The sequence below is a fragment of the Emydura macquarii genome, unplaced genomic scaffold, assembly GCF_026122565.2.
Source record: "Emydura macquarii macquarii isolate MOO-44397 ecotype Brisbane River unplaced genomic scaffold, CSIRO-AGI_Emac_v2 contig_2636, whole genome shotgun sequence".
NCBI classification, from domain to species: domain Eukaryota; kingdom Metazoa; phylum Chordata; order Testudines; family Chelidae; genus Emydura; species Emydura macquarii.
The window spans coordinates 9066624-9092930 of NW_027132773.1; the positions used below are offsets into that span (position 1 = coordinate 9066624).

At 39.7% G+C, this 26307-nt stretch overlaps 1 long non-coding RNA gene across 1 annotated transcript; it reads left to right on the top strand.

The window, feature by feature from the left end:
- The first annotated feature begins 4150 nt into the window (after window positions 1-4150).
- LOC137163649 (uncharacterized) lies at window positions 4151-24412 on the top strand. Its single transcript, XR_010922759.1, has 3 exons — window positions 4151-4429; window positions 23377-23447; window positions 23982-24412. It is a non-coding gene; the product is annotated as an uncharacterized lncRNA (long non-coding RNA).
- Window positions 24413-26307: the final 1895 nt, after the last annotated feature.

Consider the following 26307-nt stretch of genomic DNA (forward strand, 5'->3'; position numbering starts at 1 on the left):
GCTCTGGTACACCTAGTTACCAGGAACTAAAAGTGCTTTCTGGGTCTAGTATTTCTAGTGGGCAATACTAGCTGTCTTTCTGTTCTGTGTTTGTGCAGCACCTACCACACTAGGTTTTGGTCCATAACTAGGCTTCCTAGACACTATGGTGGTTCAAATAGTACTAATAAATGATAGTAATAGCAGTGGGAAGCAGACTGACCTATGGGCTAACATCGGTCTACACTACAGCTTTTAACCAAATTGATGAGTAATGACTAGCTACCCAAATTGTCCCACAATGCACAAATAAATTAGATGGACAAAATAATGTAAAGATGCACAAAAATCAGCTGTGCAGACATAACTCAGTCAAGTTTGAGATCTAAGGTCATATGAGCCTGCCCTTATCTCATTATAAAAACAAGATCAGACTACAGTGTAGACAGCCCCTAAGCCTGAATGAGCCTCGTTCACTGGCATTCAGCAGTAAGGATTCAAGAACTATATCCTGAAGGGAATAGAAGCCAAGTTGTTCATTTTCCCTATTTACCAATGGCTTAAGGTTCCTGCAAGGGCAACACATTGCATTGCTCTGGCTATTGCTCAGTGCTTTTAATGTAAACTCATCTTAAAAGTGAACTTTAATTAGCTTTCTACTTTCAGCCAGAACTGTATGTTAATTAAAGGCCTGGAGCAAAGCTGTATTTAAAAGGCTCATAATTCTCCCAATAGTGCTCGAGCTGTGATCAGCTCCTCATGCAGGTGCTTTGGCCAGCACATTTCCATTGCACCATTCAGAGTGATTTTCTTCTAATATTCTAATAAGAACTTTTGCTTGACAGTGGACGTTTCAGTGTTAGAGCCTAGATAGACAGCTTCACATGGAAGATGGTTTTATTGACGCAATATCCTTTGATTCACTCCCTGCTATCCCTTCTTCCCATATTTAGGAACAGGGTGAATTCAAAGTGAATGTGCAATTGTACATGTTATTTCACGTTTTAAAATGCAGTATTTATTCAGATTGTTCAGATTGCTAGAATAGTTAAGCTTAGCATTCTCTCTTGAATACATTACTCTTTTCCTTTAGGCAAAAGCATAAAACTTGCAATTAAACTAATAACTCTCTTTTGACCTTTTGGGTTACGTGCTATTAATTAAGTGCTAGACTGTGGCTCCTGGACAGAGTTCTGCACTCAGTGTGACGGGGTGGGGCAATGCTTCTAGAAGCAAAGTCCAATGGCAAAGTGCTAACTGGCGTTTAGAGAGAGAGCGCACTGGCAAGCAGACCAAAGCCTTGATTGCTGGCATAATCACTCCACCTTTCCTGGCTGCCCATTCCCCTCCGTCTCTCGAGTGCGGGAATTGGCTCTTTTTTGTTCTCCTAACTCCTTTGCTGGTTCCTCTCCAAGGCCGCCAAGCTCCCAACAGGGACGAGGAGGAGATTTACACAGGACCAGCAAGAGAATTTTCTAGCCTAGACTGAGTGAGCTGATCAGAAGCAGTGAGTTCACTGATGTCGGTGTCATGTGCTAGAAAGTAAATAGGGCCCTGGCAGCAATGCAATGGGCCCTGTGCGAATGCAATGGTAACAATGCCATGTTCGGTTGTCACTATGCTCTGCGATTTATGCAGTCTTCCAACTCCCTCTCTGTAAAAGAGAAAATCTGGGGTGAGTAGATAGAGAACCTGCAGTGCTGATGTACCCACTCCATCTTCCTTGGCACCTTGACAGGCCTGCTTTTCCCCTAGGATGCACATGGAGGGCTATTTACCTCTGCAACCTTTCAGATGAGTGTCATTGGCCCATCTTCGTCGCCCTTCCTCCTACTCCACTGTCTCCTTTTATTTATTATCCTTCATGGTGTGTCTCTCTCCCTCTTTCTGCACTGCTGCTTATGCATCTCCTCCCCTAATCCTCCAAATCAAAGGCTAAAATGGTTATCAGCTGGTGGCTATAGCCACCTGAAATGAGTCTTGCCCATAAGCTCCAAAATCACTTCCACTCATCTAAATAAAACTTTGCTCACCTGACTGTTCATGAAAAGCAACTAGAAACAAGGTGTGAACATAGCAAATGGAAATGTGTTTGGAATGTTTCTCCCCCACTGTTCACCCATCTCTAACAGCTATGAGCTACTTCATTGAGACTACCGAACGTTAAAGGGTCTGATAAAAGGCTACACATATCTGCAAAATGTACATACCAATGAGGAACAGGAACTGGCATAACTAACGAGTATAAAAAGAAGTCCTGGGATCAAAGTAAGAAAGGTAACACTTTAGGCTGAGTTATCAGAAAAAAACTTGCTCATAATGTAAAGTGGTCTCCCAATGGAGGAGGAGGTAGAAGCCTAGTGCTAAGCACAATTAAAACTAAGCTGGACACAACACTTTTAAATGTACGGATGGGAGGGAGCAATCCTGCAGCAGCACAGAGTTAAAAAAAAGGCTATGCTGTTATAAAAAAGGAAGGACAAGGAGAGGGACTGACTCGGGCTTGCTGGGAAGGGGAGGGCTGTGCAGTTCTGGTGGACCTTCCATGTGTTTACAAGTAAAATTTTGAATAAAAATCCCAATGTTTTTTGGGATGTTGTTTGACTCAAACAAAACCTCCGTATTCCTTATTACTATTTTTGAGCCAGTTCCAGTAGTCATCTAAATAGCAGAAATGTGCTTTCAGTGTGCTGTGTGCTCTGAACAAACACTGTGTTTTCCATTGCTGAATGTGTGTGGCACACCTGTGAAAGGGGGATCTTAACCACACCATTATATGTTCTCTCTGTGCCCTGGCAAATGTAGAGCAGAAGGAACACCATTCTGGCTCACATTAAAAATAGACCTCAGGATCTGGGTACTTTCTGTGGCCACCTGCATGTGAATTCATCCATTGCCATCAGATTTAATAAGATGGGGAGAAATATTCAGCATTGGAGCTGTAGTTTTTTGTTTCAAAGGAACACATTAATGAAACAAAATTGACTTAAAAATTGAATTTAAGTTTAGCATAACAACACCATAAAAATAGTAAAACTAGAAACTATTTGCTTAAGACCTTAAGTCTGACACTTATCAAAGGTATAAAATACATCCAGTGAAAACAAATCTCATGTGTAGAAATGTGATTAATCCATGACTCAGTTTAAATTTAAAACATAAAGTAAAATAGTTACTTCCCCACCAATCAACTTTCAAGGAAAAGAAAAAAGTTGAGATCTCTTGCCTAAGGATCTCCTGCTAGATTTTTAGAGGGCAGAATTGCTGTGGAAAGAACAGAGGCAAACTTAATAAGCAAACACACACTAAAAAAACCAAGCCCTGAGTTTTCAAACATTTATGTGTATACAAATCCCGTAGGCTTAAAATTTGGTATTCATTTTTTCAAGATGGGAGCAGCAACATCAGTGACTGCTGGAGGTTTTTGGCCCACAGCAGGTGCAGGCAATTAGGTGATGGAAAATAAGGTGCTACAGGACTTAGTTTGTACCAATGAAAAGATGGTAGGGACTGGCAACACGTAACTAACCCAATATGCTCAACCCAATATGCCAGAACTGAGTTTTCCAATATTTGCATGTATGCAGATGCCATGGGTTTAATTGTAAGCCAAGATGTGTTACAGTGCTAAAGTTGTTTAAAATATCCCATAGTTCCCCTGTGTGGCCTGTCTACACTGTAACATGTTTTACAGATGGAAAACAGACAATGGGGGCCTGCTGCTCTTCCTTCTGCATGAAAGGGTGTGCAGGAGAAGGGATGGGCATGCCCTTTCGCAGCACAGACCCACAAATGAGATAAAAACATCCACTAATCTTACTGGAAGGATGCAACATAACATGACTTTATTTCTTAGAATCCAGAACAATAACACCCACTAAATCAGAGAGACAAAGCAGACTGTTCCCTAAGGCAGAGAAGCACTACTCACCCTATCTTGTTTGAGGTTGGTTCTTTCCAGACTGATTCCGATCACACACTATCCTACAGTACAGAGCACCCAAACCTGCAAGTAGGACCAGGAAACCCCCCCCCCCCCCACACACACACACACACTCTCTCTCGCTCTAAAAATGCTAGCTTGTAATTCCAGTACAGTCCTTAATACATCCCATGGGCATGTCCCCAATGTGCTGGTTAGCACAGCTGTGCTGGGTCAGAGAGGGAAATAAACTATGCCTGGAGAAAGACTAGTGCAGTTTACCTCTCCTATAGAGCACAGGAGAAGTGAGGATTGAGTCACAGCTGGCTCCCTGCCCTGCTTCCTGGGAATGCACCGCTGTGTGTTGTCCATTGATTGCAAGATATCAAGCCAGCTCCAAAGGAGCACTTATTTTGGAGCAGTATTTTATCCCCTGAATTACTGTTGCATGTGAAGGCTGTAGATAATAGCAACACCCACTTGGTGCAAACATATACAGCAGGTTTTGCCTTTGGAGAAATGCCACTGGTAAGTGATATTTCTAATGGAGGGGCAGAGGTTTTTCTTCTGATAAGTTAACTTCTATTGTTATAGTGCATGTGCCTGTGGCTAAAGACTTGGGCCACAGACCTGGTATCATGTAGCGCATATTTATGGTCCATTTAAAAGCATGATGAGGGTTGTGATAGTTTGGGGTAGAATGGAAATAATCTGAAAATAGTTTTAAAAATAAAGTTAGTGAATTTTAGTTACTTGAGCCAAAAAAAGCAGATGTCATCTTAAAAGCAATGCTGGAGAAGGTCAAAGAAGTGAATCTAATTTTTAAAAATGATAATACTGGTTCCAAGTTTTCCGTGTTCTAATTCCAATGGGATCCTCATCCAACATTTCAGTAAAGTGTTTAGAACTGATCAACACTTTCTTTCTTTTCCACTTGTCTTCTTTAAATTCATTTTCTTTTAACAAATAGAAGAAACTCTAAAAAAACAACCAATCTACACAGTAATTTCTGTACTAGCTCAAGCCACTGGTCTGTCTAGTCCAGGAAAGAATCCTGGCAATGGCTGGATGTTTCTGAGGAAGTGGTAACCCCTGCAATCTCTATAAGGGACAATTTTTCAATAGGGAAGTTTTTTTTCTCATCCCAGGCAGCCAGTTGGTTGACTGAGTCTTGATGCCTTTCTCTAGTTTTATGCTCTTCAGCGCAACTGTGGACTACACTCTTCCTATACTTGAATGGGCCTTCATGCCACTATTCTTGTCTTCATTCAAATCTTTGTTTAAAGACTTACACCTTCCATGATATTCACAAGAAGAGTCACCAATAATAATATTATTAATATAGAGACAGAGCTTCAATTAATATGAAGTGGGGTAACTCTGTTGACTTCAATGTATTTAATGCAGTGAAATTCTAGCTGGTTCCTCCTTTTCCCAGTGTATCCTTTCTATTTTGTGTCTGCCTCTTTTCTGCTGTAAGTTCTTCAGATCAGAGACTCGCTGTATTTTGTGTCATGTACAAGAATCAATGATGCTAATGATGCTTATCAAATAGTAAAAAAAATAGAGAAAAACAACAGCGGAATTCTATATTAATAGTATTTCTCTTAAAAATAAATATGCCTTTCATCTGATTTTCTTCTCTCTTTTTTGTCTTGAATTGAATTCAGATATTTTTTTGTGGTGTAGTAAATTGAATGCAGTTATTTCTGGGCTGTGAAGTCAATCAGGCTGCTTTTATTACTGTGATGAGCTAGGCCTGCAGAGTAAGCCTGGGAGTGTTGGGGGTGGGGGCAAGGAGGCAATATTCCTGCAGCATCCACAAAGCTAAGGGTTGCTTTCCAGGCGATTATAAGGATTCATGAGTTTGGGCGAGGGATGGGGTTCAACTCTGCCTTTGCCAAAGGCTGCAAAACACAACCACTCTGAGGGGAATGAGCCTCCTGGGGGATTCAGCCCTTTCTATCCCATTTGTGTTTGTTTTTCCAAGGGAAGCTTTATTTGGCCCACTGCTATTTATTATCACATCCATCAGTGTGATAGCTGCTCTTGTGCTTTTTTGCCTGCATTTGTAAGTTGAGTAGGTTTTGGTCCTATGTCAACAACTGTTTGTTTGTTTTTCTTTACTGGGTTCATGGGTATAGATTCTCTTAGTTTTGTTAACTACAGTATGTAAACTTCGGTTGCAACTTGCGTGGTTATTACATTTAGCCGCAGAAGATAAGATACAATATTAATTCTTCCTTTGATAGATTTGTCCTATCTGCCTTCTGTCTACTTATGTGGCCCCACCACAATAGTAACTGAAAGCCTCACAGTCATTAATGAATTTTTCCTCATAACCCCTGTATGACTAGGTTGGGGGGAGGAGAGGAGACAGAGAGAGAGAGAGAAAAGAGAAGGATTAAGGAAAAAAGTTATCAATTCACTCATCAGAGGTAGATGGGGGAATATCTTTGTTTTCATAGAACTGATTTACTACTGCATTACTCCACTTTTACACCAGTGTAACTCATCAAAATCAGTGGAATTACTCCAGCATAAAAAGTGAGTAGCACAATGATAAATCAGACCTCATAATGTCTAAATATATGTGTGAAAATTAAATAGAGAGCATAGTTTCTGTTCACCAATAGATGAGAGCTGCACATAAATGTGAGGGTTCTAGATCGTCAATACCAAGGAGAACACATATTGCAAATATAGCTTTTTGCCAAATTGCTCCCTTCATAATATGAATATCTGCCTCCTCTTGGCCCCACCATATATAACCCAACCCTTTTTGTAAATGGTCCATATATAGTATTATCAACTCTAGTTTACAGTAACTTCTTATATATCAAGGAAACATTGTATTCTGCTTTTCTTCTTTATGTCTATGATAAAGGATATTAAAACATGTTAAAAACAAAAGTTCATAAACTGTATTTTGCAAACATTTATACCTTTTTAATGGTCAACTCAGTGGAATTTGATAAATGTGGTTATTTTTTTAGCACAACCCACTAATCTCTGTTCATCTATCCTTGTGCATATATAACACTATCATATTTTTAAATCACTTTCATGAAGAAAATTAGTACAAATTATGTCTCCTAAATATAAATATGTAATACCCATTTTAATACATCATTTATTTTATTATTTTCATATTTTATTATTTTAATTATTTTATCATTTTCATAATGACTTGCATGTTTTAATTTGTGCATGTGTAATTTGTGTCTGGGAATTATGCAACTTTTGCCATTTGGAAAGAATACATTTAGTAACATATTATAGGGAAAATATTACGAGCATATGACAATCATGTCCCATTATATATTATCCAGCTCCTGTCTACTTCATTTATTAATTTATATAACTTTAATTGTTTATAATCTGTTAGATATATATTATGTATATTTTATTTGTATATTTTTCTGGAAATAACCATCATTGTTATCAACTGTACTGTTTTATTATTAAAAATACATACTTGTAGAAACTGTCCTATGTAGGATTTTTACTCTGCTATCTAGGTATCCAAGTATCTAAAAGCACTTCAGAAACTGTTACAGCTAAAACTTGCCCTGGTTTAAGTGGCTGTAACTCTTTGATTTCAGTGGAATTACTCTTGCTTATAACTGACCGTATTTTTCCTTCAGGGATAAGTCCCACCTTCATTGAAATCAATGTGAGTTTTGCCATTGCAAAATGGGTTAGGATCTGGCCCTAACTGATTAATCATCACAGCATCCCCAAGGTAGGGGCATAGTTGAGAGAAAGTCCTGTGGTTAGAGCACCCATTTGGGATACAGCTAGCCCTGATTCTATTTTCTGCTCTGCTCTGTGTGACCATAGGCAAGTAACTAAGCCTTTCTCTGCCTCAGTTTGCCATCTGTGAAATGGAGAGAAGAGCACCACCCTACCTCACAGGACCATTGTGAGGATAAATACATTAAAGTTGTGAGGTGCTCAGCTATTACAGTGATGGGGGCCCATATAAGTACTTTAGATTAAATTTATAAGGAAAATGAGGTGCAGACAGTATTTTTCTCCACTGCTTTGCATTTTGTGTAGTCATTTACACTAGTCTAAAGTAAGTGTGAGTCTACTGTTCTGTTATGGTAGCTTTTCATAGCCATTGGCATTTACTGTTCACAGCTGTAAGTTACTATGCACAATATAGACAGTGAATCATAGAATCATACCCCGACTAAATCATCACAGGCAGGGCTGGGAAGGCTCAGGCCTAGAAAATTTAAGGGGCTTTCCTAAAGTCACACAGCAAGTCAGTTCAGAGTTGAGAACAGAATCCAGTCCTGAGCCTTAATTAGATCACACTGTCTCCCTGAATGTAATGTAAATGTGTGTGTGTGTGTGTGTGTGTGTGTGTGTGTGTGTATATATATGTGTATATATATATATATATATATATATATATATGTAATGTAATATAATAATGTAAACATTCCTTTGTTTCTTCCATGGATTCTGGATTATCTCTTGATAATTAAGGTCCAGATCCTGACACTGCCACTCATAGCGAGTAGTATTTTACTCCCTGAATAGTCTTATTGAAATTCATTAGACTGCTTCTGGAGTAAGGTGTGACTTAGCATGAGTAAGGGTATTAGAGTCTGGCCATGTGTGAAAAAGACTTCAATTCTGCACATAGGCATGCACAGCACATTTCATTAGGGAATTTTTGCTAGGGTGTGCACATTTTCATTAGGATGTGCACTCAGGTAATCTTTGTCAGGGGTGCCAAACTGAACTCCGCCGATGGGCAACATTTAAATTACCCGCCGGCGGAGTTCTCGCAGCGACAAATGCCACGAGACAGGGTATTTTGGCAGGAGGTTGCGGCATGCTTTCATCCGCCGCAAGATCGCGCAGCTCAGTCCACAGAGAAACCATGCGCTCTACACACTTTCGGCGGTGGCTTTAAACTGAGAGAGGTGGCTCCGCGGGCAACATAAGAAAAGTTCGCAGGCCTGATAAAAAGGGTATGTGTGAGAACCCGGCACACCCCGTGTGCATGCCTATGATTCTGCAAGCTTCTTTGTGCAGGCCAACACCCCCTGACTTCAGTAGGACTCTGTGTCAGTGCAAGGGTTTGCTTGTGCAGACCACTTGAGTGTGACAGGAAGAATGAAGAAAATAAATCTTCTTTCCCCCTGTTTGAGGTCGCACCTTTTGTGGACCAGATCCTAAACTGGTATACATCTATCTAGCACCTTTGCCTTCTATGAAGATGAGGACCTTGCCCTATATCTCTATCGTCCTTGATGTATAATTGACTACTTTGCATTAGTGATTTCATATACTGTGTGTCTAATAGTTTTAACCATGCTGTGTCTATAAAAAACACAATTCTGAGAGGCTGCATATGAAAACAATGTCCCACAATGATGGTATGTACAATTTTCTGTTTCCCATTAATATGCACTTTTGTCTATGATTAGTTCATTTAAATTCAGACTGTAAAAATCACTGATCTAATGCAAAATGATTTTGCTGCTGACTGAATCTCACACATAAGTTTAATGCAAACATGTAAATGTGAACTACTAGGAATCAGTTTTGCCTTCATGCAGGTCTTACAAGTGGCTGATTTCTCTCAGTTCTTTTGTTTTTCATTTGGTTATATTAAAACCCTTTGGCATAATATCTTCTTTCGATACATCAGAGTCCTTGAGAGAAATGCCTGGAAAATTAGTTCCATGTACATTTTAGGAAATCTTGCTAACAGCTGCATTTTTCCATTAGAAATGGTTTCAAAGGCAACATTAAAAAAACCAAAGCCAAATGAGGCAAAGTTTAAGTGAGAAAACATGTGTGTAACATTAAGCCAAGTCTAGGGAACAGAGTCACATTCTTTGAGAAGTACAGAAACTCTCTCTCTTTCTGCAAAACTTTAAAAAAAAAAATATTAAGAACCCTGGGCCAGATCCTCAGCTGGTGTAAATGTTTGCAGCTCCTTTGAAGTCAGTGAAGCCAGGTCCATTTATGCAGGCTGAGGGTGCGGCCCATTTTTGAACTTCTACTGCCCAAGACAGAGAGCTTCCAGTACCATAAAATGTACTGACCAAACTAATTTACTTGTTTGGAATAATGCCATAACTACATGGTATTAAATGTTGGGTTGTGCACAGAGCACTGCAAATGTAAAAGTAACTTGGAATGTACCAAAAGACATAGAATAAAAATATGACAAATAATTTCTTGACTAGCAAAGGAAAAAATAGGGTTGTACCTATTATTTTCTGCTTTGTGATCTTTGAAGAAGGCCTGAACCTTTATTTATTTATTTTAAATCTATTTACTTTCTCCCTGGGACTCTGTAGACAGCTGGAAAATGAGGATTAAGACATCACAAGAGGCTGAAACCAGAGCCATTCAGTGGGAGGGAAATGTTTTTACTGCTCAGGTTCTGAGCTGTTTCACACCAATGGGCAACTCAGGTGTTCCACAAGGTATAGATCAGCTCAGACTTTGGCCCACAGGTCAGATTTTGTACAACATGACCTCCTTTTCTGTACCTGCAATTTGCAGGCACAGACAATGTCACTTAGATGTTCAATAGCTTGGTTGCACCTGCTTTTCTTTGTCAGATGTGTCAATTTATTCGTTGGAGAGGACAGAATTCCATTTTTAATTATGGTCTCTGGGTCAGGATATAAATTTAACACCTTACAATAACTTCAGTCCACATCAGAATTCCCACAGATATCAAGAGATGGCTTGCACAAAAATTAAAGATATGGCCTTTGGGCAGTAACTAAACTTTTAGTTTTTTATTTATTTATTCATTCAGTGCTTTATTTCTGCATGCAGCGTCACTCTGGGAAAGTAATTAGAGTTGATTGAATAAACAGTTTTAAAAAAAACAAACCCCAAAGTGAATATTTTTCAGAAATGTTGACTGTTTATTCAGGATTTTGAGGGTTTGGGGGGCCTCTCTAAAATTTATTGATTTTTTTTTTTTTTTTAAATTAATGACATTTTTGAAAAATATTTTCTAGAAAATGTCCTTTAGGATCATCAGTATTTCTGCCCTTTGTTTCTCTTCCTTCCACATCCTTCTTTCTCTATTGCTCTTTCCCTTCCCTGTTTGTCTCCTCTGTTCTTCCATCTGCATTTTTTTCACTGCAGCGATTCACAACGCTGTAGGGCTTCACTTCCATCTTCTCACTCATTCGATCTGCCAATCAGCAGTAAAGTTAATGCATATTTTAAAGCAGTGGTTCTCAAACTTTTTGTATTGGGGACCCCTTTCACACAGCAAGCCTCTGAGTGCACCTGTCCCCCTTTACCTGCTCCCCACTCCCCCTTTACCCTAAGCTTTGCGGGGTCTCCACTCTCTCTTTGCCCCAACGCCGGCACTGTGCACTCTTTGCCCCTAACTCCTACACACCTCTTCCTGTGCCCACATGGGGAAACAGACCTGCATGCACAGAGTGGCTGGTATTGCTGCTTGCTCCCACCTCAAAGGCTGGTCCTCCATGCACCCCAGGGGATTGGGGGGGGGGGGGAGAGTGAGGAGCAACATCAGGGCTCCCTGCATCCAGGTCACTTTCCCCACTTGGGCTGTGTAAGAGGAGAGCAGAGAGCAGCAGCTCCTGATGCTCGCCTCACAGCACATCTGGGGGGTGGGGAGGAAGTGACCTGGATACAAGGAGCCTTGGTGTTGCTTCTCAATCCCATACCCCAGCCCTGTAGGGGGACAGGGAGAAATGTTTTTGGGGGGGATGAGCAGTAGCTATGTATCACCACTCACCTCCCTCCCCATGTTCCTCCGCAAGGAGGAAGAAGGAAGGCTCACAGCCCCGTACCCGAGCAGGGTTGGGGCTCACAGCCTGCGACCCCCACATAACCACATTATGACCCTCAAGCAAGGGGCATCACGACGCTCAGTTTGAGAACCAATGTATTAAAGTGTTGACATTACACTCAGGGTTATCACTAGACCTGGGGTGGGTCCTGGAATTTCCATCCCATGGGAAATTTCACATTTCCCAAATATTTCTCATTCTGGTTCAAGAATATAAAAATGGAAATGCAAAGTTTGCCGTGGAATGGGAAAGTTTAAAAAAATTCCATTTTGGAAAAAATGAAATGGAATTTTTCTAAAAATTCCAGGCCTCGCTCGCTGGCAGACAGGCCACTGCAGGGCTCGGAGCCTGGATTCCAGGGCAGTTTGCCGGGCTCAGCTCCAAGGGCTTCCTGGTACCTAGCTAGCTGACAGGTTGCCTAGGAGCTGCGAAGCCCTAGGGGTCAGCTCCGTGGCAGTTGCCAGGTGAGCTGCTGAGGAACCAGGGAAGTGGGTGAACTAGCAGGGAGTCAGGTAGGTAGGCTTCTGTCAGAAATCTGCTTTATTTCCATCAAAATCAACATGTTCTTACTGAACATTTTGGTTTCATAAATCAGGAAAAAAATGTTCCATCAGAAAATTTCTAAGAAGCTCTAGTTATTACCCAACTGAGGAGGAATACATCATTCTGAGTCATTGTTCCAGGCTGTTTTCAGACTCAGAAAGACTACACTGCATCCACTACATTTATCTTGCATTTGGGTGGCTTGGCTCACAACTATAATCACTAGAAAGCTGGTTTTCTTTTCAGTGACATCTTCCACATTGTGCATGCTGAATGTGGGCCATGTAAGTACACCAAGTACAGCACAGCAGCTGTTTAAGATGTTAACAGATTGGTCCTTTGCAGGAAGTTTCAGGTTTTCTTTCCTCTACAATTTGCTTTGAGGCAGTTATCAGATACAGGATCACATCAAAATAAGCCTCGTGTATTAGAACTAAACACAGCAGTGATGTAGTGAAACCAGAAATGGAGAAAATTAGGCTAGAATTTTGCTCGCCCCCCAAAGAAGGCAAGTTTAAGAAATAAATATTAACATTACGATTATAAACTTATATTAATCACCATTCTTAACAAAGCACATTGAAGATTATAATGCTGAATTTTCTTTGATTTTCCATTTCTTGTGACAATGGACATAAAGTAAGAAATCTCCCATTGAAAAAAGCACAGACAAACTACAGACAGAGTCTATATTAAGGCCTAAGATTTATCAACTGTGGAACTTTCATTTTATTATTATTCTCTTCTTAATGTGACATAACATAACATATTTATTTGGAGCATGGGTCTACAAATAAGTTCTAATCCAGGCTATGACAGGTTCTCGCTCTGCGGCCTGGAGCAACTCTCTCTGCCTCAATTTCACCAACTGTAAAATGCGGATGATAATACTGACCTTGGTGTTGCCAGGGTTAAAAGAGTTAATGATTTTGTACCAGAAAAGCGTTAAATATTATTATTACCAGTGAAAGCAGAAGGAGGCTGTCCAAATCTGCCCCTCTTCATTTGCACTGTGTATTGAAGGTGTTTCTGTTATGTTCAAGAGTCCCAGAAAGGGGCTCCTATCACTTTTCACTGGGAAAACAATTATACTGTGTAATTTTTGTTTCGTCAAGCTGTACTCTCCAGAACATCAATTACAGGTGCAGATATTCTGTGCACAGGATTGTTTTAATTTTAATTTTGTTTGATAATTGTTGAGTATGTTGTGTGGGAATCTTTGTATTATGTTACTACCCTTATTTGACAAACTGAGGCTTAAAACCATAGCACACTTCTAGTCCTGCTGAATTAGGAAAGGAGCACAGTGAGTTTCCCTAAAACATTTGAGGGGATTTTCTGCCTGGTACAGGTGTGCAGACAGGGAGGGGAAGAGTTGTCGTGATCTAGTGCATTAGACATCAGCTAAGGGGCTGGGCCTGTAACTTCAGCTGGGTAGCTCAGAGTTTAATGCAAGGCAGACTATGATCACACAAGGATTTTCATATCCTGTAACTGTCCCTCGAGCGTGTTAGATGTTTATGGAAAATCTTTGAGCGCTCCCATTGGCTTCAACCAGGGCGAGTGGGCAAGAGCTGCAGGACTGGACAACACATTTCGGGTCCCAGAGAACAGTTTTCCTGGTGGAAGATGCAAATATTTTAAAAGTTCCACAATGAGCACAGAATAATTCTGGCAGCCAGCAGAGAGGTGGGATCCAAAGGTGTCATTAGTCAACCTTTTTGTGCTTCTCTGCTGCTGTCGTAAGCTGGGGGCTGGGTAAGCCCCGGCTAGAAGTTGGAGCAGCCTCATGGCTGCTCTAATTAACAGGCATATGGAATAACCATGCTGGCTCAGACTATCTAATCCACTATTCTGTTTCTGACAATTTGACCAGCACTGTGCTGGCTTTTAACATCTCCCTGGAGTCAGTAGGCTGATGGGATCAACACGTTGCAATTGCTGTGGGGCACCCTTCTCATCTCTAATTTGCTCTCTGTTAAAGCTGGGTGTGAAATAGTTTTCCCATCCCAGGAAAATTTTTGTGATTTCAGAAAGTGTTGCCATCCTAAACCAAGACAAACAGCTGAAATCTCAAAAAAATATTGTAGAACCAAATAATAATAAGAATAATGAATATAAATTAATTCAGGTAATTCAAAATGCTTTGTTTAGATAATTTGAAATATTTTATTTCAATTTCAACCTTTTAAAAATATTTTTAAAATTGTGTACTATAATTAGCTTAAGTTTTGAGACAGTCATTTCAAATGGGAAAAAAACTTTTTTTTTCAAAAATTTCAAAATGGAACATTTAGATAACTTCAAAACTTTTTCCCTCTTTTTTTATTAAATTAGAAATTCCGTGAGATTGACCCTTTCCTGCAAACAGTTTCAGTTTTAAGGAATTGGCATTTTCCAGTGAAAAAACATTTTTGTCAAAAAATTCCTGCCGAGCCCTAGTCTACCATCTCTGGAGATTCTCCTGTGACTATTAAAGCAGCTTCTTAATCCATTTGTGCTGCAGCAATGATAAAAGGCACTGGAGTGGGGACGTGGATCTGGCTCACAGGATGTAGGTCAAAACAGAATTTGGCCTTTTGTTTTTGTTTTTATTATTATTAGTAGTAGTAGTAGAATCTGTTTTGTAGGTGAAACTTTCACTTCCACTCTGGAATTCACTGCCTTGAAAATGACATGGTCTAGAAAAACTATGACTTTAAGTCTTCATAGTTATAACAGCATACACACATACCAAATTATTTGATTATCATTGTCCATTAGCTATGGCATCTTAAATAATGGTTATTCATTTAATTAGTGCATAATCTAATATCAAAGATTTTCCACCCAGAATGAATCACAAATCCTAATAATAATTTTTTCAGGTGGCATTCAGCTTTGACCACAACATGCCATTAAATATCACAATGAATACAGACTAAGGATTTAATTAGATTACTTAGCAAATTGATATAAAAGCCATCAAATCTGGTTGAAGCTTCACGTATAGTGACAGGTTATTCAACTTTCTTGACGAGACACACAAACAGGCTCAAGAATATTTATCACTGAGGTTCTTCTGTCTGATAATGTAGCAATAAAGCAGAACTTTGTGTTCTCAGTGAGTTAAAATCTATTTACATAATCAGGAAATGTACATTAAAAAGGCTAGAATTCCCCAGGTGACAGTGTCTGAAATACTGGAAACATAGTGAACTATTTGAATTAATCTGCTAGAATTTTGGGGTTGGGGAGGGGGGATCGAGAGAGAGAGTGAGACACCTCCATTTGCTGTTGTTTGATCTCTCATTATGACAGACACTGGGTATCTTCTTGGAAGTACCTGGTTTCAGCATCCCATTTTATTAGGGTGACCATAGATCCTGTTGTGTCTGGTATAGTCTCCATTTTAAGCTCTGTCCTGGACATCATGACTTTTTTGGCAAAACTGGGCATTTGTCCTGTTTGCTTTTGCCAACTGACGACTTGTATGCTATTGAGAATAGACTATTCTAAATAGACTATTCTATATGTAATAAAACCATTTTTATTATTCAGACTGTCTAGAATACAGCAAAAAAAAGTATTTGGATCAATTAAGTGGTGACTTATGTCAACACCATAAGCCAGAGGTATTCAAACTGTATGGCGTGCGCCCCGTAGGGGGCAAGAAGGAACGTTCAGGGGGCTGGGTGGTGAAGACAGGTGGCTTAGGCCAGCCCCGCAGGGCTGCACACCCTGCAGAACAGCAGCAAATGAGGAACAATGCCAGTAACTGCTGAATTGTAAGTAAAATATATGAAACTATAAAATATATGTGCATATATATATAAAATATACGAAACTGCCTTATCTCTCTTGCATACTGTAAGTAAGCTCCCTTGAGTCTGACCATCTCCCTACCTTGTGTCCCATTTAGGGAAATATGGTCACCCTACATTATATGCTCTGTCATAATTCCATTACTGATTTCTGCCATGCTGCATTATAGAGAGCTAATTTCACACTGGAAGTCACGGAGAACATAGCAGAAAGAGCCAAAGTACCATTGAAAGAAGTGTGAGCTTCTAAAATAAAAAGACTACAATTAAACCTATTAATTTGAATATTCTATGCACACCATATGGCCTGGGATGGACCTATCTCCCTGCAATCCCTGCAGTCAGCAAGGGCATTTGTACACTGCAATGTAAGCCCAGGGTTAGTGGGACTCGAGTCAAGTTACAGAACATGGGACTTGAGCAGCTATACTCGTTGTCAGCCCTAAGTTAAGAATTTTTTAAACCGGGCTTGAACTCAGTCCTCTGGGCAGCCACCCAGCAGCACGCAGACCTGAGTCTAATTAACCATATCCCCGACTCTCCTGAACGCTCCCATAAAGTGGCTGCTCTAGCCATGGAATAGTGCATGAAAACTTGACTGTCCCCCCTAAATATTAGAGGAATTTTGAACAGCACACCAACACATCCTGCTGAGCAGTCATTTTGGTCTTCAGGCTCCCAGCACCCAGAGCCAGCAACATGGAGGAGGCATCATTTGAAGAGCTTCTCTCATTTGCACTTTTACTCCTGTTTCAGAAAATGGGCAGAGCTTCCATCAGACGTGGTTGGACATTTTGGTGGCATTTTCTAAAGCACTGAAGGCATCCGACAGAGTTTATGATGGAGCAGGAGGTGGCGGGGGGAACAGGAGGAGGAGGACACAGACATGGCAGACTCCAAGTGGCTCATGCAGCTTATGATACTCGGTACAGCTGCTGATTCCTACTAGGTGGACCGGTGCTTCTGGAGCAGGGACACCAGCCCAGACTGGTGGGACTACACCATCAGGCAAACCTGGATGACCAGCAGTGGTTCCAGAACTTTTGCTGATCAGGTCATTGTGCAGCACCGTTGGCTCTATGCTCAACATAGTGCCCTACACTGGATCAAACTCCTCATAAAACAGATATGATGTTGATGAGTTGCCCAAGGTGTGGTTCTGGTCCCTGGTTTTCCAATACCTGGTCTTGAGCCACTTAATCTGCTCCCTGCAGATCACCAGACCAGTGACTGGTAGATTTCCAACGCTGCCAGCTTCTGTGCTATTTGTTGGTATGCATGGCCATTCCTGGTACTTTTACTGAAGCCCACAGTTTTGCTGGCCTCCCACCAGAGATTAACCAAAATCTGGCTGTGCTCCGACAACAATGCAGCAGCACGCTTTGCAAAGGATTTATTCCCGCTAGTCTCCACTACAAATATAGAAGGCTCTCTGATGGTGTGTTCACAGCTCGGCGGTCAGAAAACAATGGAAGTGTTAGTCTGAGTTGCTTGGCTGCTGCACTACAACAAGGGGGATTGCTTCCATTCCCTGGAGTCAATTAATTATTTTTGGGATAGAGAGGACAAAGGAAGTTGGCCCATGTGATTGTGGGATACCTTTGGTGGACTCCCACAACCCCACTCAGGGGGACTACATCTATGTCGCAAAGCAATAGGGCTTGAACGCTGGGTCCACCTGAAGTGGACTTAAGTTTGTAGTGTAGACATGCCCTCAGACTCTGGAACTTGCTCTCCACGTTGATCTCCAGTAGCCTGAATTTGGTGACCTTCCAAGCACACTGCAAAAGACACCAGTTTGAGAGGGGTTTTGAGAGGGCTGAGGGTATTCTGTAGGTGGCTGGCTGAGTTCCTATTGAAATGATAATTTTAATGCTGCTGAGATTTAATTGTGATGTTAATGGTGTGTTAGAGGCTTGGAAAGACATCATTTTTAGTTCTTATTTAAATCAAAATAAATAAATATATGTATAAATAAAGAATAGCTGGATACTTTTTTGTCAGGAATGCCAATGTTGTAAACCTGTCCTGAACAGTTCCCGTGCTCATTGATCATCCAGCTGGATTTGTACCTATTCACCTTAAGTGGTCACATTAACAATTCCTTGACATGGCTTCTAAGAAAAGGATCATGGCAACATATGCAGTGTAGGAATCTGAATAGAACAGGGTATGTCTTGTGATACATTCATAGTTGTCAACATGTGAAGAAATTTGACAGAGAGACCTTTCTAAAGAAGTGAGGATGGTGATGTTTCCATTCTGGTGAATTGCAGGTATTATTTTCATTGAAAGTGAGGAAAAAAAGAGAAAAATAACCTTCAATTTGTAGACTGCACAGGAAACCATCCAGCAGCTCTCAAATGCCCTGCTATTTTTGGAAAACCATGCTTGTAAAAATATTGCTTCCTTATGTTTCTATCGCTCCTCCTAGCCCTCATGTTGTTCCCACTAAGTTCCCATGACTCACTCTTCTCCCACCATTAATTCTTCTTCTGCATACTTTCCTTCATGGCTGCTTCTCCACCTCTATTATCTTTTTTCTCCACTCCATTTGGCTACTTTCCTCTATTTTGCCCCTCTCTCCTTTTCCTCAGTGCCATATTTTCTCACCTTCAGCTAATCTAGCTGGAAGGATCAGCCTGATTTCAGTTTGTGCTGGAAAAGGGACTGTGTTTGAGTAATTTGGAATCATATTTGCCTCCTTAGAGGTAGGAAAAGCCATCCTTTCCCAATGGGAATATGAAACACTCTCTATCAGTAGTGGTATTGTAATATTTACCACATGGTACATTTTGCAGAGTTTGTGTGTCTTATGGAAATAATAGTTCCATCTAAATAGAAACTCAGCACAATTAGAAAAAAATCTTAACTCTGTTTTTATCCTGTCATAAAATACACATATCCAGCTAAGGGCATTTTTTTTTTTTGACACATTGCATCCATTTCAGTGACTCTGACTTAATGTGCTACACATGCCAGCATTTGACTTTCAAGTGAGATCTAATATGAAGTGATCTATGTCTTCTTTTGAAAGTTGTGCTAATTACAGATGTGCCAGGATAGGATTGTGAGGGGGTACACGACTAGTGAAGAAAAAAGACCCTTAAAGTTGCCTCACATCAGAATGTTTCAACTAGTCCAGAACTTTGACTACTACTCAGTGCTCTGAATCTTTTTTCGCTGCATTTTGTCAGCACCATGGCTTATTGAAATTAAAAATATCAGCTGAAACGTGTCAGATTGTGTTATTCTGTTCTACTACATGGCATAAAACAATATGAATGTAAGAAAAATGTACATGTCTTAGACTACAAAACATGTCATTGTAAACATGACAAAAAGCAAAGGTTTGCTCAAAAACCCATTCAAGCTACAGTGAATTATAAGGAAAGTGGATTTTTAAAGTTATTTTTTCCAAATCATTTGAGTATGGATATTGCAGAGGTGTTTTGCCTTGGAGGTTACAAACATGTATTCTGGTTTACTTTGGAGTTTTTTGTGATATCTTGGATTAGTTATTTTCAAGGTTTTTAGTTTCATATGAAACAAAAGGATGTGTGAATACATGAGTTGTGAGCAGGGTTATACTCATTATTATCACCTTGGGTACGTCAATCAACTTTGCAAGTAAATGTTTATGCTAACTAAAAGGCCACTTTTTTGCATGTTTGTGGATTGGAATGGGATATTTGTTGCCATAGAGACCAAAAATGATTATTTTCCTTCATGAGTGCATTGTATAGTTGGCATTATAATGTTTTGTCTTCCCCTTTGTGTATACACTAGAAACCTTTTTTGAGATTACGTTTGATTGATAAAGGTAACTGGGTTGACGTAATATACTCAGATTTCTGTCTTCATATTGCACAATATTTTGATTTTAAAAAACAAGCACTATACAAAATCAATATAGCACATATTTAAATAAATTAGAAATGGCTAACTGATAGAGCTCAAAGAAGTAATTGTAAAATGAGTAATTATCATCCAATAGACATCATTCTTATGTGGTCCCAATTGGAAATGTTCTTAATTCCTGCTATTCAATATCTGTAACAACAATCTATAAGAAAATATAATATCATTGCTGCTATAATTTGCAGATTACACAAGCTGGAATGATAAATAATGGTAAGGACAAGTCAATTTTATAAAGCCATCTAGATCACTTGGTTATCTGACCTCATATGAACAACATGATATGACGTTGGCCTCTAGGGGAGCCATGATGAGATAGTTTAAATAGGGCAAAACTTCAAAGAATGGGGCAGGCAAACCCCCAAATACTGGTGGCTATTTCTAAAACTTAGATTCACCAAGCCAGCAACAAACAGCTTCTAATCACCTCACTGGTTACCCAGAAGCCAAAAATTCAGTTCCTTTAAAACCATCTAGTCCTTTAGCTTTCACCCAGACAGCCAAGTCAAATATGATGGAGATTACTGAAAACCTTTGTCCATCATATGTAAAAAAGTTCTACCAATCTCAAAGGATTGGGCCCATTATCAACCAGGTCAATGAATATTTCAGATCTTACCCAAGTACATGATTAAAGTCAATGCTTATTAACTAAAACTTATATTTATTAAAAAAGAAAGAAAGTATTGGTTAAAAGATTGTTATACATACAGATGAACATAAAAGTCGATAGGTCAGTTTCTTAGTATTGAGGTTAGTTGCGAAGTTCTTTTAGGATCAGGTTTGTAGCAGTGGTGAAATAAACTGCTAATTTGTAAAAGTCTCTCTAGAAATTATCCAAACAGGTTGCGGGTCTTCAGTCTTTGTTTAGAGCTTCCTTGTTAGAAATCCAGTCCAGAGAAATGAAGCAGGAAATGAAGACAAAATGGAAATGTTTACAGGGTCTTATATACCTTCTGCCATGTGGGGGGATGCTTTTTGTCTTAGCTTGTGGAAATTCACAGGCACAAGATGGAGTCCAGGGTCACATGAGCAAGTCACATGTCCTTGCATGTTTTGTTGAGTCATAGGAGCTTCCATTATCCATATTCTGGCTAAAATATCCACAGGAAGGCTCACTGGATGGGGATAAGCTCTTTCTATGGTCCATTGTGAGAGCTAAGTGTCCCTTGAGGGGCCATCAAATGCCATTGTTCATTCACAATGTAGCTAGACACGATACAGACTGTTACCCCAGGAGCAAACACATTTGAAATCCAGATGGAAAGTCATAACTTCAGATACATAGATGATACATGCAAATAAACAGGATAATCATACTCTGCAAATCATAACTTTTTCACTGATACCTTAGATGATATACTTTGCATAAGATTTGTTGCAATTATATAACAGTGGTAGCAACAATGATATACATGGTCATATTTTAATCATACAATGTCACACACGGATTTTAATACAGTTAAATTCAAGGTGATACACAAAGGAACAAAGAACGTAGGTCAGACTGACAGGATAGGGGACTGAATTCTAGAAAGCAGAGACTCTGAAAGACTTAGGGACCCCAGTGGATAACCATGTGAACATGAACTCCTTGTGTGATGCTGGATGAATAAATAGGGAAATATCAAATAGAAATAGGGAGGTGGCATTATCTCTGCATATGGTATTAGTAAGACCATCACTGGAATATTGGATCTCAGTTCTGGTGTCCACTTTTCAAAAAGGTTATTGACTAATTAAAATGGGTTTGGGAAAAAAGCCATGAGAATGACCCAATGTCTAGAAAATCTTCCTTACTACAATATGAGACTCAGGAAGCACAATCTATTTAGCTTGTCCAAAAGACAGTGACTTGATCTTGATATATATGTACATATATGAGGAGAAGATTTCTGATAGTAGAGGTCTATTCAATCTAGTAGACAGAAGGCATGATGACGTTCAGTGCTGGAATCAGAAGCTAGATAAATTCAGACTAGAAATTCAGACTACAAATGTTTAGCAATGAGGATAATTAACCATTGGAACAACTTATCTAAGGATGTGGTAGGTTCTCCATCACTTGAAGTCTTAAAATCAGGATGTGTCATCTTTCTGAAAAATATGCTATAGCTATAATAATGATAATAATGACTGTGAATAAAAACACTAACACTGTCATCACCTGACAGATGAGCACCTTCACTAGTGCATGCACCTTGCCCTGACCTCCTACAAACTACTCTTCACAAAGATCACTGCCAGATCACTTGCCAGAGATCACTGATGTCAGCTCTCCCATAAGAGATTGCCACAAACACGGGTAATAATTTTGATTGATAAACTTTGTTAAAAGATAGAGACACTAATACTTATGTTGCAATCAAGGTCTTTATTTATTGGCAGCTGGAAGGTTGTTTTTGTTTTTGTTTTTGCCAGCCTTCTGTGCAAATGGCCTGCCTCTTGTCATAAAATTCTCAAATCGCCCAATAGGTAGATCTAATTGAGTATCACAGCTCTAGTGGGAGTCACAAAAGCCTTTCAAATAAAATAATTTTGGAAGCACTATGATATTATGGCAGACTGTTTTACATTTTTATTGCTAGTATAATTTGTGAGGAATGCAGAGGTCTCCCCATGTTGCCCCAAAAGAGCAGATTCCCATAAGAAACATTTAGCATGAGATATTGGACATTACCAGATCACTGTCAGGCGATTTCATGGTAACCCCCCCCCCAGATTTGCAGAGGTATGTTGAGCCGAACATCGTTAAAAGATTCTGGCTATTCCGAAGCTGGTCAGCATATTGAGTCCAGAAATCACAGTCCCACTTCTCTGAATTTTGCCTTCAAGACATCTGAGCTCTAGAGCCTTACAATTTCTAAGTTTATCAGTTTCATCAACAACTTTGCTTCAGAAGGGTAAGGTCCATCAGCAGAGACAACAAACAGATCACAAACAAATAAAAGCAAATCCTGGGAATTTTAAGATTCTCAAATTGTATTTTAAAACTTTTGATCAGATTGTTTAGGAATTCTTGCATCGGTTTCATTGAGGTTTCATCTGTAGGAACAACGTGCAATGTGGGAACGCGCAACATCTTTCCTGTTAAGTCTGTCTGAAAGATTTCAAGATTCCTTTGAAAGGCACATACTTTTTCAAACAGATCCCCAACACTGCTTGCATGGCCTGGGAGCTGCAAGTTGAGGTAATTCAAGTGATCAGTGACATTACACGGAAAAGCTACCTGTGACATGGAGGGGACACCATTCATAAGTTCCAGGAATTTGCAAGCCTTCATAGTCTTGTGGTTTGAAAGAAATTCTATTATTTTTTATTTAATTACACAATACCTCTCGAATATGTGCCCTGGACTTAACCAGTGAATGTTGCTATGCTGTAACAGGTCACTGTATTCGGCTGAAACGTCTTGTGAAAGAGCTTCAAAAAGACGATGCTGCAAACTAGAAGTTGAAGGTATGTAGTTCATTTATCTCATCACAATATCGATTGGGTTTATTTTTTTCAAGTTCCCAGACCATTTACTGCACAGGACAGTCTGGTGAATGATTCAGTGAAGTGTATTTAATGAAGGGTGTAACTCTGTCACATGTGAAGTAAAGCCCTTCTCTTTCCCTGTCATGGAGGGCCCTTTGTCTGTAACAAGCAAATTTACTTTCTGCAGAGCTAAACCATTTTTTTCAAAAAAGCCTTTTACTTTTTTAAAAATGATCTTTTCTGTGGTGTAACTATCTAATGGTATTAAGCATAAAAATTCTTCCTTGAATATTTCTCCATCATAAAATCTAATAAACAGCGACCGTTGGGCAGTGTCACTTAAATCAGTTGATTCTTCCTCTGAAAAAGACATGTATTTGGCGTTTTTTAAATCAGAAAACAGTGCTGACAGACAATACTTGTAAATTACCTTCAATCTTCACACTGCTGTGGAATCAGACAGCGGAACTTGCTTCACACGGTTCACAATGACATCTTTGTTTTTATCTCCAGCAGAAAGCTCCTCCAGCATTTCCAATGTGCACTCCTTTACGAGCTCGGCACCCAGGAAAGGCTTTTTTTTTCTTTTTAGCTACTACCCACATTATCTGAAGAGAAGCAGCTGCTGCTTTTTCCTGAACAGTCGCTGATGTTGTGGGAATGACATCTGAAGTGTGATACAATGACTTTAGATTTTCAATTTTGTCACATCTTGTAACTCTGCCAGGAGGATAGGCCACGTTGAAGTTACTGTGCTTTGATTCAAAGTGGCATCTCCATGTTGACGACCTTATAGACACATACAGTAGTTTGGCACTTTAAACACATACGTTTTGCATTTAAATGAAGTGGCATAATGAAAAGAAAATCCTCTGTCCATGTAAAGTTAAAGCTCACTGTTATTCTTTGCTCCATGTCTATCACTAATTAAAAAATAGCCAGCATTTTAGCTCAATCGTGGTCAATGCTATCGCAAGAACTTTATCTAGTAAGTTACTTACTAAGGAAGTTGTAGGCAAACAATAGGCAGTTCATCACTGTTCGTGAATTTAATTATAAATATTTTTTAAGGTGAGCTGGCAGGCCATGCAGGAATATTTGACCCGCAGGTTGCCTATTGAGTATCACTGCACTAGTGCATTTTTCTGTGCCCCTTTAAATATATTTTTTTGTGTATTTTCTTATTTTCTTTATTATCTGAGATTTTGCCCACATCTAATCTCTTCTTTTTTCCCCCTCCCTATGTCCACCAGCAGTGACAGCACTGTATAAATGACAAAACAACTATAACAGTAAAGTAGATCTGGGTCTAGCCAAGTTATTTTTCAGTGAGTAGCCAGCATCATTACATCTGCCATTACTCCCAGAGATAATAATAGACATTATTTGAACGTAAAAGAACAGGGAATGTGCTTCTTTTATGTGTGAAAAGCACCTTTCACATTGTGTGTGCTTCTGAAAAGAAACAAATGATAATGACATGTACAATGGATTACTCCACGGTGATGTTGCTGCTGACTCTGCTGGTTGAATGACATTAATATTTAATGATAATTATAAAAGTAATAACTAATGCAGTAATATTGTTCCTTAAGGTACATAGAGCTTCTGTTAAAAAAAGAACAGCAAGTTCATATGCCCAACACAATCAGCTTATTTACTAATGAATCAGGTATTCACAGGATACTCATATGAGTAGCACGGCTGGTTGTACAACAGTATGTGTCCCTCTATTAAAAAATGGTACTGCTCAAAAACTGATGGTTAGCGACATATTCAGAACATATCTGTAGCTTTGTCAGAGTATTGGGTACATCTTTCATTTCACTTCTATTTAAACATTCTTTTAATTCAAAAGATTTTTCTTGATTATTTAGAAAATCTCTGCTGTTTGCTTCCCATTCAGAACCTCTTCTTTCTGGAACGAAACAGACTTTGCTTACTATTTCCAACTCTATCAATATTAATTGTTCCATTATCCTCTTTAGATCCTTAAACATTCTTCTCCTTTCTCCCTTGTGTATCAGATTCATAGCACTAAGGGAATGTCTATCTCCAAACTTCACTTTCACCCTTTCCAAAAAGATTTTAAGCCATTTTTCACATAGATCTCTGTAGCAGGTTGCGCTCCGTTCCTGCCTCTTTTCCTCCACAGAAACTGTCTCGGACTGCTGGTCATATATCCAACATGCTGTATATTTGGGATCCCTCTACCAATACTTTTGCGTTGTGCTTTCGGCCCTCCCTTCCAAAGCTGTGAGGAGCACAGGTCTCCCTTCCTTAATGTTTCAGTGAGACTGGGATCAGCCAGGTTTACTGCCCTGTCCCTTGCACTTCCTTCCTGTGCCTATTCATCAGTCTTGAGCGGAGGGGCTAATTGACTGGTTAGCTTACCCAGCCCACCATCTTGATTAGCTAATTACGTTTATCTGCCCCAATCAGCTTTCTCTGGGTGGGGGAGGGGAAGCTAATTGGTGTCACAGTGATCAGAGTGCAGGCTCACCTGTTAATTCTCTGGGCTCTGCCACAACCTCTTTGGGGGGAAAAAATCTACTTTTAAGGAGCTGTTTTCTTCATTTCATTTCTTCATTTTCTTAAAGCTCATTGCTGTAGTTGTGAGTCAACTGTTTTCAAAGGGAGTTTTGCTCAAGCCAAATCCTGGTCCCACTGAATCCCATGCACAGTTACAGACTGGGGACCGATGAGCTAGGCAGCAGTTCTGCAGAAAAGGACCTGGGGGTAACAGTGGATAAGAAGCTGGATATGAGTCAGCAGTGTGCCCTGGTAGCCAAGAAGGCTAATAGCATATTGGGCTGCATTAATAGGAGCATTGCCAGCA